Below are 12,505 nucleotides of genomic sequence, written 5' to 3'. Positions count from 1 at the left end.
CCCACCTTCTGATTCTGCCCCCTATCTTTCCAGTCCTGATGAAGTTGGCCTAAAAGGTTGACTGTTTATTCCTCTTAATAGATGCTGCCTAATCTGCTGAGTTTTTTCAACTATTTGTGTGACTGAAACACTTTTTTTCCAAAAGAGAGCTTGAAGGGGTTGTTGCAGAGGATCTCCTTAGCTGGGATATCACAAATCTGGTTACAGTCTAAAATGGGAATGGAGATAAAATTGATCATTGTTATTAGAGGAATTAAGGAAAGTGAGGTTAGTGCAGGAGAGTGGCTCTGAGGATCAAGTTTAGCCATGATCTTATTGAATAAGAAGCAGAGAGAAATGGCTGCATGGCTGTTCTTACTTCATCTTCCTTTCATTTGAGTAAAAATCTATAATAACCAGAACTGGATCAAGAATATTTTCTACTGTAAATCAAGGAAGAAAGTCTATCCCTTCATTTAAAAGAAAGCAATGTTCACTGATGTTGAAGTCATCAGTTCCAGCAACCCTGATGAGATCAAATATACCAGGAACTTTCAGAAGTTGTGACAACCAAAGCCTGGTCGATTCTATTGGAAATTCACTCCCCCCACTTCCTCCTTTTAAGCTGTAGTGGCTTTGAAATAACAGGTAACATTTAGACTTACCGTTGAAAGCTCCAAACATGCTCCTCAACCCAAGCTGGGTTTGCGCCTACAAACTGTAAAACAACCCAACAAGAATGTCACAGCGAATGGTCAGGCTCCAAATGTCATACCTGTGCTATAATCATATCATTCTCAATCAACACCCTGCCAGGTAGAAGCCGTCAGCTAGTCCCAGTAACAACCTCAGAAGAAACTAAAACACAAGGAAATCTGCAGATGCTGGAAATTCAAGCAACACACACAAAGTGCTGGTGTGACTCAGCAAGCCAGGCAGCATCTATAGGAAGAAACACTGTCGACGTTTCGGACCAAGACCCTTTGTCAGGACTCAAATGAATTAGAAGAAACTCATTAATTTTCGTGACACTAACAAAAGTTGACATAATGTTGCATCCTTTGATACTGTACGGGGAAGCGCCTGGATTGAAAATTTTCATCCTATAATGGACAAGTTATTTTACTTCTATTGATACTCAACTACTTCAAGCAAGTTTCAAATGGAGACTCACATTAATAATCAAAACCAGTATAAGCAATTGGCTTGACATGAATAATAATCAAGTACTCACTGAATACTTAGAAAATAATGAAAGGCAAAAATCTGAAGATACTGCAAACCTGAAATAAAAACAAAAAGTGCTGGAAGTACTTGGCAGGACAGGCAGCATCTGCGGAAAGAGAAAGAGTTAGTATTTGAGGTCCAGAAGCTTTCACTACAGTGTTTCCTTTAAGTTTTGATGCAAGGCCTCAACATTAAACCACTAATTGTTTCTCTCTACACAATGGGGAAAGGAAGGGAGGTGAAATGACCCTTGATGATTCTTCCACGGATATCCTAGCTCTTTCTCTTTCAATGTGCAAGCCAACATTATTTGCTTGAATGGAGGCTCAACGCAAAAAATTTCAGCTTTTATTTTACTGTTAAACTTTAATAGTGCTATTACCTTAGATGGAGCAATGCAAGTGAGAGGCCATTAAGGTATACTTAATGAAAGACTCAGTTTGTATTTAACTCAGGAATGCAAAGCTGCTTCATACTTAAACACTGAAGGTTTTGTTTTATTTACAGACTGTGCATTCCCTGCTGCTTGTGAACCCCTTTTACAGGATGTACCAGTGGAGTCCAGCCAGTCTGTTGATCATAGAGAAAACCCCTTATTGTTTATCAGTGTTAGCTGGAAGTTTGAAATTATATGTGTTTATCATTCAGGTGAAAATTAATTAATCATGAATGAAGCAGTTGCAATAATAATCACATTTTATTGAGAAAATCTATTTTTGGAATACGCACAAAAACTTGTCAGAGTTGTTTATTGAACAGGTGGAAGTGTTAGAATATGACACAAGTTATTGCGCAGCAGGAAACTAAGTATACTTGCTGTGAGTCAATTTTATTTCTTTATTTAAAAAACTGGTGCCAAAATAAGAAATAAATGATGGCCAGGCAACAGATCTGGAACTAACTAATCCATCAAGCTGATGTCCATGAAGTGTTTTCATTAAAAGCAATAGAAGAGCTTGCAGTGGTGGTCACGGATACACAAACTTTGGAGAAATAGTGCAAACACTGTTGACAAAGTTTCAGTGGAGTTTCCGTGTAATTTTGTCAAAGTTAAAGTGGACAATCCCAGTAATTCAACCCATATGTGGTTAAATCCTGTGGTGAAGCTTAAACACACAATTTTCTGACACAGATTTGAGAAATTCTCCAGTTCAATCAAACAGATGCTTAAAATTAAATTGATTTAATGTATTAGAGGAATGAATGTAAGAATATTCACACATGTTTAGTTTACTACCATAATAAATTTTATTAAGACAGTAATAGATTTATCATATCATGCCAAAGCCAAGAAATAACCAAACGTCTGTAGGGAAAGCATTAAGTGATGTAGTGATGGACTTGCACAAGTCTGTAAGCAATCCGAGTAACCCAATTGCTATCCCAAATGTTCCTGGAGTTGGAATGTAAATTTATACAGTGGAAGCTAGTAAATGGCTGGATACTGAGACTGTTTTATATAACATTGCAAATTCCACTAAGGAGCGACATGTCCCATGATTAGTGAAGAGGTTTATGCTAGTTCACCACTTTCCCTAAAACATCCAATGCTTGTACCTTTAAAAGGTCCTTCAGATCCTTCTGCTGTTTTTTCAGAAGTGCCAAATTTTCACTGACCTATTGATCAATTTAGTCCAGTCAACCAACTGTGAGGAACACTTTAAACCTTTGCAAGTCTTCACAAACTTCCCCGTTAAGTACTTCCCTCCCCATCCCAGAACTATTACTTGGAAACTGGACTTTAAGTCTACCCACATTTCCCTGCAAAGAAGACACAATTCCCATATTAGCTTCCTTATCTACTTCAGAGCCCACTAAACTAAAATGGAAATTGGTTCAAAGAGACTGCTTAAGAACAAAAAAGATGCAGAATATGCACTTATCTGTGGATGGGGATTGATTGGTTGAGGGGAAATTTAGGAATTTAAAAAGAAAAAGAATGATAATGTAAGGTGGCAAAATAAGGAATGATAACTAGATTCTGTTAGGACAAGTCAGTGTAAAATAAGTGTATAAAGACAAGAAAAGGCTCTTTATCTAAATGCACTCAGTATTCATAGCAGAGTAGATGAATTAATAGTAGAAATTAAAATAAATGGTTATGATCTAATACTTCTTACAGAGCAGTGGCTGTAAAATGACTAACATTTGAAATGAACTATTTCAGGGTCCTTAACTTTTAGGAGAGAAATACAAAATGAAAGATGATGCCCTGATACTAAGCAAAGTGATAGTGGCCGTAGTGAGGAAGGATCTTGGATAGGGACCGAGTGCAGTCAGTTTAGATGGAGTTAGAAACAGCATGGGGCAGAATATATAGATGGAACTGTCTATTAGCACCTAAACAAGTATGGTGTGGCAATGTAGAGGATACATCTGGAAAAGAGATACCTATTCAGGAAAAGGGTTTAATACAATAAAGAGCGATTTTAATTTGCACATTAACCCGGCATATCATGAGCAGTAACTGTGTGGAGAACGAATTCATTGAAGGTTTAAAAGGTGACTTTTTAAACCAGTATATTGAAGAATCAACAAACTAATCTAGAACCGTGTAATGAGAGAGTGTTAATTGATTATCTCATTGTTAAGGTCCTTTGGGGAACAATTATTACTGTAAGACCATAGATATAGGAGCAGAATTAGGCCACTCGATCCATCATGTCTGATTTATTACCCCTCTTTCTGCATTCTCCCCATAACCTTTGATACCTTGACTAATGAAGAACCTATCAACCTCTGCTTTAAATATTCCTGATGACTTGGCGTCCACAGCCAACTGTGGCAATGAACTCCACAGGTTCACTACCCTATAACTAAAGAAATTTCTCCTCATCTCTGTCTAAAGGGACATTCTTCTATTCTGAGACTGTGCCCTCTGGTCCTATGTGTCCTCATATAGGAAACATCCTCTCCACATCCACTCTATCTAGGTCTTTCAGTGGTCTATAGATTTCAATGAAATCCCTCCTTTTTCTTCTAGACTCCAGCAAATGTATGCCCAGAGCCATCAAATGCTCCTCACATGTTAACCCTTTCATTCCAGAAATCATCCTTGTGAACTTCCCCTGGATCCTCTCAATGCCAGCACATCCTTTCTTAGATAAGGGACCCAACACTGCTCACAATGCTCCAAGTTTGGTTGAAGTGTGAAATGAATGTTAGCATTGTATTTGCCTTCATTACCTGCAAGTTAACCTTTAGGGCACCCTACATGAGGACTCCAGGCCCTTTGTACCTCTGATTTCTGAGTTTTATCCTCATTTAGAAAATAGTCTACAATGGAGTTTTCTATAAAGATTGACAATGTTTTAGTTTATTCCAAAACCAGAGACTGAAATGTGACTACGATTAACTTAGGAGGCAGGAAAGATGAAGTATCTATGGCAAATTGGGAAACTACATTAAAACCTATTAGACAAGGAAGAGCACACGCGGAGTAGTCTGTGTCGGACCAGTCTGCACACCTGAGGAAGGATACACCAGTGATAAGAAGACTGAGGCTCATCAGATGATTGTTGGAATGAAAGGGTTGACCTTTGCATGAGAAAGTATTGGGAATGCCTTTTTAAGAACTTAGAAGAATGAAAGATGATCTCATTGAAATGTGCAAAATTCCAGCAGGCTTTAACATGGTAGATCTAAATTTTATATTTTCCTCTGCTGGCTGTCTAGAACCAGAAACCATATTCACAAAATAAAGGGTTGGCTATGTAGACCAGAGACCAGAAGAAATTTCTTCATCCAGCAGGTGGTGAACCTTTGGAATTCTCTATCCAAGATGTCTTAATGACTACATCTAAAGCAGAGATAGATGCATTCTTTTGATATTAAGAGAATCAAGATACAAAGGTTAGTGCAGGACATTACCGCTGATAAAATAGATTGGCTATGACTTTACTAGATGGCAGAGCATGGACAAGGGACCAAATTCTGCTCCTATTTCTTGTGATCTGTAGCCATACATCAGCCACTGGGCTAAATGGGGACCTAGCCTTGGGAGAGAAGGATCAGGCACCTTGTTAATTGCAACCAAGTCTCTGATCATAGTAACATAAATATTATAGGCATAGAAGGAAGCTTCATCACCTCACATGCCATTCTAGGACATATTTTAGGGTGTAGTAGAATTTTGTTGCATTTTTTCTTCAACCAGGTGATTCTCAGGCGGAGGCCAGCTTATTTCTAAGTCTGGGCTTCATTACCAAAATTATGCTACATCTCCAGAACAGAGCAATAAACCACCATATTTAAGTTTGCCGATGACACCACTGCCATTGGCCAAATCAAAGGAGGTGAAGGGAAATAGAAGGGAAATTGAAAATCTAGCTGAGTGGTGCCGCAACAACCTCTCACTCAATGTCAGCAAGCCCAAGGAGCTGAATATTGACCAGGATAAGGAAGTCTAAGGTCCATAAGCCAGTCTACATTGGAGGATCAGAGTTGGAGAGGGTCAGCAACATTAGGTTCCTTGGTGTTATCATTTCCTTATGTCCTGCGTCCAGTACAGAGTGCCGTAACAAAGAAAGCACAGTAGCACCTCTACTTAGAAGCTAATGAAGATTTGGCATGTCATCTAAAGATCTGACAGACCCCTAAACATGCACAGTGGAGAGTATCCTGACTGGTTACATCACAGCATAGTAAGGAAACATCATTGCCCTTGAATGAAAAAGCCTCCAAAAGGTAGTGGATACAGTCCAGTCTCTCACAGGTAAACCCCTCTCCACCATTGAGTACATCTACATGGAGCACCTTTGCAGGATAGCAGCATCCATCATGGACCCCCCCACCATCCAGACCATCAGGAAGAGGTGCAGCATCCACACAGCCAGGTTCAGGAACAGGCTCTTGAACCAGAAGGGATAACAATATGGTGACGGTGATAAGAAGGAAGAAGGAATTATAAATGGAATAATCTCCTTCCCACAAAGCAGGTAACATAGCTTCAAAAATCAGATACTTTTTGTGCCATGTCTGAATCCTGCAACACACAGGCTGTGTTAAGATAATAAACAGGCTCAATGATGATGCATCTTTAAGGAGAAATTATGTTAGGTTTCAGGCATAACTTCAAAAAATGCACACCAATTGTAAAATAAGCAATTCTTACACCATAGCTGCCGAGGACACCATCCAATGGATAAAAAATAAATTGAGTTTCACTATTGAATTGTAGGAAAAACTTGACAATTTCTTCAAAAAGAAAAAAATCATCATTTTGTGATGAAACAAATAGAATGATATTAACAATATACACATGTAGTGATAAATTTAGTGTTTCTTCTGATTCTGAGACCACCCAGAAAGCTCTGGTGTGCAATCTAATTCTGATTGGAAACAGTGCAATGTACTCTGATAAAGGATGCAGGAACCAGTTAGCACTAGATGAGCTCCCATACCCCGCTATCATTTTTTTAAAGAAGGAATAACTACTGGAAATTTAGATACCTCCAAAATTGTATTCCAAAACTAAGACTGCGGCTGAACTTATATTTGTGCTTTTGATGACCTTTTTAGTTTAATTAATCATTGGCTTACCAATGCCAAACATTCCCGGTAATCAGAAGCTGAGTGAAAACCATTTGCTTCAATTCAACCTATCTAATTTAAGATTTATGGACCTTTCCAACGCCCCCTCTTTTTGAGGTCACTTTAACAGTATTTATTTGTACTGCTCAGCCCATGGTTCGCAAAAACACATTCGGCTATTTACTATCCTCAAGAATTAACTGTGGTATTTGTCTTGTAAATGTAATTACACAGCAAAGCTCTACTTAAGTTCACTTGAGATTTGCTAACATTTTTGCCTGGACATTTCTGTTGGCATAATTGCAGGACATTAAAAACTTTAAAGCAACAACGATTTTAAATTGACAGAGGACTCACATGTGTGCATTATTTATTTTTCTCAGCAATTTGTAGGCTCTAAATGGCTTCTTAACAAAAAGAAAATATTTACAGACACATGGCACAATAATATTATTCATCTTATCATGGCACCTGATAATTAAATGCTATCGAGTTCGTCGTTGCTAAACACAAAAAAGATATAAAGGACGCCATTAGAAAGTATAGGTTACAGCATGTAAATAGTACAAGCATGTCTACTGAATACCTTAAATTCAATAGAATAAATTATCATTCTAGCCCATACCCTTTAGCTCCAATGAAAGAAGCTTAAATCCTGTAATTTTACATTTTATGTGGATTGCTAACCATAATTATGCACCCACAAGCAAATTTCCAAAGATTAACTTAGAAACAATTTTCCATGGACTACTGGAATATAATACAAGGATCTATTTTCTTTCAAGACACATAATAAACTTATTCATGGATTTGTTTTCACAATTTGGATGAAGTCCCAATACGCGATAACTAATAGTGGATAACTTTATTCTAAATCCTAATCATGTGAAGTAATTGAGCTCATCTTTAATGTATATAAAATTGACATGTTGACTTTATTTCAATTAAAACTGGACATGTTAATAATGCTTTTGAATCTGATATCAGCTGTTTAATAGTCAGAGGTGAGCAGGTAACTGGAAGAACTATTTAGTAGGTTATAGAAAAAATTTGAACATTAAAAACTTTAACCTAGATTTTCTCCTCATTGTGACTGATGTTGGGCAAGCAAGTACTGGAATAAAAAGGAAAATGATTCTCCTTTTATTTGTTGGATTTTTAAAAGTCACTTCTAGCTAATACTGCAGCAGCAAGGAGGCAGGTCTGTTTAGATAAAATGGTGATAATGTTATGACATCATATGACCCTGTTTCTATCATTTCCTTGTTAAACTAAGATGAGGATCATGTCCACATTAATGCAATTCTAGATGGTAATGCAACAATGAAATTATTATATTACCATCCAGAGTTGCATAGATGGACATGATCTAATGTATGCATGGTTAGCTATTCTCACCAGCTAACAGTTATTTCACAATCATAGACCTCAGTGCCTTCTGCTGTGGAACCACTTATCACCGCCATAGCTCATTATAAGGAGGTAATAATATATTTCTCATTGCAAAACAATCTGACATTTTGGTATTTAAAATAAACAGGGGAGCTACGGATGCACCAGACCAGCTGGTTAAGTATCATAGAGTGCTACCCTCACTCCTGAAAGTACAAACCAAAGTTATCCTTTTTCTTACTTTCTTTACCTCATTCCTTCGATACTTTGCATTACAAAAACTGGCATTGAGAAGTAATGTCGTGTGCTGCAGCCAACCTACACCCATCTTCCTATTGGCAGTGAGAAGTAATGCCATGTGCTGCAGCCAACCTACACCCATCTTCCTATTGGCAGTGAGAAGTAATGCCATGTTCTGCAACCAGCCTACACCCATCTTCCTATTGGCAGTGAGAAGTAATGCCATGTGCTGCAGCCAACCTACACCCATCTTCCTATTGGCAGTGTCCCAGAGGTGGCTGAGAAATTCATAACCATAATAAACTTCATGCTTCAGGCTACTATCAGAGAAAAAATGTGCATAAGTACACAAGTAATGGCACAGTTGGCTCGTGTGCTCATTTAATTTTACATAAAACATAAAAGATCATAGAAATGTTTGTTGTTTGGCAAGATTTTCCTCAGAGCCAAGGAGTGTATGCCTGCATGACAACAAAAACTTCTTTCTACATTCTATTCAAGAACAGATTGCATTTTTTTCTGATGTTGTTATATAATTTATGGAGCTTCTTTCCACAGTGTTTTCATGTTTGAGAAATTTACTGCGTGTGCATTCTTTGAAGAATAAAGGTGGTCTTTAATTTGGCACTGAGCAACCAAGTTTATCCACTATAGCCATAAAAGTTAACACCCATATGCATTTTCAGAACACAACTACAGGAACTTCAACAGCTACCTTGTCAATTTTACCAACCACCTAAGGACACAATATTTCTTGCACTTACTCCAATCCAATATTGTGTTCAGTACTCACAATGTGGGCTCTTCAGCATTGGAAAAACCAAAACCCGAGTGGATGACCACTCTGAGGGTCTATGAAGGTAACCCTGTGCTTCCAATAGTCTGTCATTTTAATTTTCCATTCATTTTCTGCTGTGACATGTTGTTTAGCTTTAGAGGAACCTTCATTGCTTACTATGACTCCCATTAATGTCACCTTTCCAAGCCATTTCCTAACATGGTCAAAATTATTGTTGCATGCCTGCCAATTATGGTGCACTGAGTACATTAGTGTAGATAAACAGTGTACCCGTATCTTGTAATGTATCCTCTATTGTAGCTATTACCCCTTAGTTCTAACTTAGTGTTACTTCTTCTCACTTGAGCATTGAGAAGTTATGGAGTAGCTGGTTTCTATTATACCACCTGGCAGGTTTCTAAGATATTGGTGATAAAATCACAAAACTATCTTGCATGTCTTGAGTGTTTCTGACATTCTCTCACACATTCTACTGAGATATAACTTCATGATGCATCAGTTTGAACACAGAACAGTGCAGCACAGACAAAGAGCAGGCCCTTCAGCCCAATGCCTAATTAGTTAGTTGTTTTCTGTCTCTATGTGATCTATATCCTTCCATTCACTACACATTTATGTGTTTAGCACCTTCTTATGTGCCACTAATGAATCTGCTTCCATCATTCCACTGGGCAGCACACTCCAGGAAACTGCCGACCTCTAAGTAAAAAAGAACGCATCCCATACATCTCTTTTCAGCTTCTCCCCTCTCATCTTAAATGCATGTCCTGCACTACTTGACATTTCCACCCTGGGGTAAAGATTCTGACTGTATACCCCATCTATGCCTCTCATAATCTTAGGAATTTCCATCATGTCTCTCCTCAATCTCCAAAACTCCAGAAAAAAACAACCTATGTTTGTCCAATCTTTCCTTATAGGTCGTACTCTGTAATCTAGGCAGTATTCTGATAGACCTCTTCTGCACACTTTCAAATCTTCCACATCTTCCCTGTAATAGGGCAACAAGAGTAACACGCAATATAAAATGTATGCAATTTTAGCAGTGACAATATATATTTTTATTGTATTGATTGCTGTCAAAATGACAGATGCTTGTATTGAATAACTACATTAAAAGGAAGCACAGAAACAATCTGGACATAGTTTTGAATATCATCTAAACTTCTTTGATTAAATCACAACTTTAACAGCCAGTCTTGGCATGTACAAATCTATGAATTATTTATAGAAGTTTAGACTATGATGCCTTTACTTTCACTGCGTCCAAGTTGCATTATTCTCAATGTACAAATCTCTAAGGTGGCCCATTTAGCAGCTGAAGATATAAAGACAGATAAATCTATGGCAGTATACCTTTTTAGGATAATGCTTTAACAAAATATTGTTAAAAGTAGCAATTTTCTCTGATAGAAAAATATGCCAATACATTTAAGTTGTGTTATGATTAGGAAATAAAGAGAAAGCTAGGCATTTTTTAACGGGTAATTTGTTTTATTCTTTCCTCATAAGCCCACACACTGCTTTAGGCAGGTAAAAAAAAACTGGCTGAAATCCATGAGAATAACAAAACCCTCATTCAATAATGCATTGTCAAAATGCCGACTGAATGAGAAAAGAAAAATACGCAAACGTAATTGATGAAAGATGGGATTAGTATAACATCCTTGAACTGACATCATAAGTCTGCACAAAATTATAGACAATTAAGTATTCTGTGTTAAAACCTGGAGGTCGTTGCTATTAAATCTATATTAAATTCATAATGATAATAAGGTAAACTTTACCATGTGGTTTACTCCTTTCATACCTTCTGGTACAAATAATCTCACATGGAGGTCACCCTGTTGGCCTCTGCACATAATGGGACCTGGAAGCATGCTTGTAAATGTACAAGGTTCAAAGCAGTGCAAGATGAATTAAGCTCCAGCTTGTGACATTAATTAACCTTTGGTCATCCTAAACGATCTCTCTTTGCTCATTCGAATCCCAATGACCCATGTCCCTGGGTCCGCCTTAACTGATAACAACTTAAATTTTTAAGAGCATCCAGATTTTCAAGGGAAGATCAACCCCCTCAGATTGGAAAATTATTAATAAAAATAAGAGTTCATGCCTCTGTTAATCGGACTGAAAAGAGTAAATGTAATATATATATATGTTAAGCATTTTTGTAGTAAAATTGTATTGATTTATTTTCAGTCTGTGATCAGGTTGTTTTGCTCAAATTAATTGCTTTTAACTGTTTTGATATATGTATTGACAGATAGGGGACCATGAGAATGATCGTAAATGAATGCATATTAAAACTGTAATTGGCCTTGGTGCCACAGAATAGATTTTAACTGTGAATCATTCTTTTATGTTAAATTGAAGAATGTGCTTGCACGTTTTTTTAAATTTTAGGTAGCATTTGTCATCTTCCATGCTGGTGCTTATTGGACACATTCACACCATACTATTTTTGAATACCAGTACATGCAATACTTCATCCTTTCTACAGTTACTTTAAATTAAACACAATTATCCTATACTTGGCAATATTGTTAAATGATCTATATGGGGAATTTTTTTATCTGTCCTGCTCACAAATACAACCTGCTCCTGAGAACAGAGATAAATAATAAATCCAAGTCCTCCGCCCCAGCTAAGCTTTTGAAAAATAATATGCTTAGCCTTCCTCAGCGAGTTTATTTTTAGGTCATTTAGAAGCCTGCAGTTTTCTAAGTTCACAAAAATTACTCCAAGGGCCTTTGTGCAAATTTCCTGAAAGAGTATACATTAATGATCAGAAAGAAAACAGGCAGTTTGTAGATCCAGGTCCTGGTTTCTGGTGTGAGGATGGAAAAGGAGCAGGCGTAATGGGCCTAGTTTTGCGGGCAGATGGGCGGGACATCATTCTGCAGTATCAGGGAGAGGGCTCTAATGGATGTTGGGATTGTAGGCTACAATCAGATTAGGTAGAGAGTGTGTTTGAAGTAGGATTGATGTGAGGAACTGTTGTGTATTTAATATTTCTGTAGTATTTGAATAATATTGTAAATATATTGTTTGATTAAACATTTTTTGATTAAACAAATAATAATTAAGTTATGGATTATATGTAAACATAAGTGAATTGCACACGTCATGATGCTACCATATCACACATGATCATCTCAAGTAAAGTATAAATGCAACTAAGATACGATATTCCCATCTCCGTGTTTTTGTTTTCAATTAGTTTAATGGTCTGGCATTACAAAACATAAGATGATGACGAGGAAGTTTTAAACAAAGCTAAGTTGGCTACCAACCTGTTGAAGAGCAGCAAGACGTTTGAGTTTTTTTTAAAGC

Source organism: Hypanus sabinus, chromosome 8 (assembly GCF_030144855.1).
Source record: "Hypanus sabinus isolate sHypSab1 chromosome 8, sHypSab1.hap1, whole genome shotgun sequence".
Taxonomy (NCBI): Eukaryota; Metazoa; Chordata; class Chondrichthyes; order Myliobatiformes; family Dasyatidae; genus Hypanus; species Hypanus sabinus.
Note: the sequence above shows the minus strand (reverse complement) of the source record.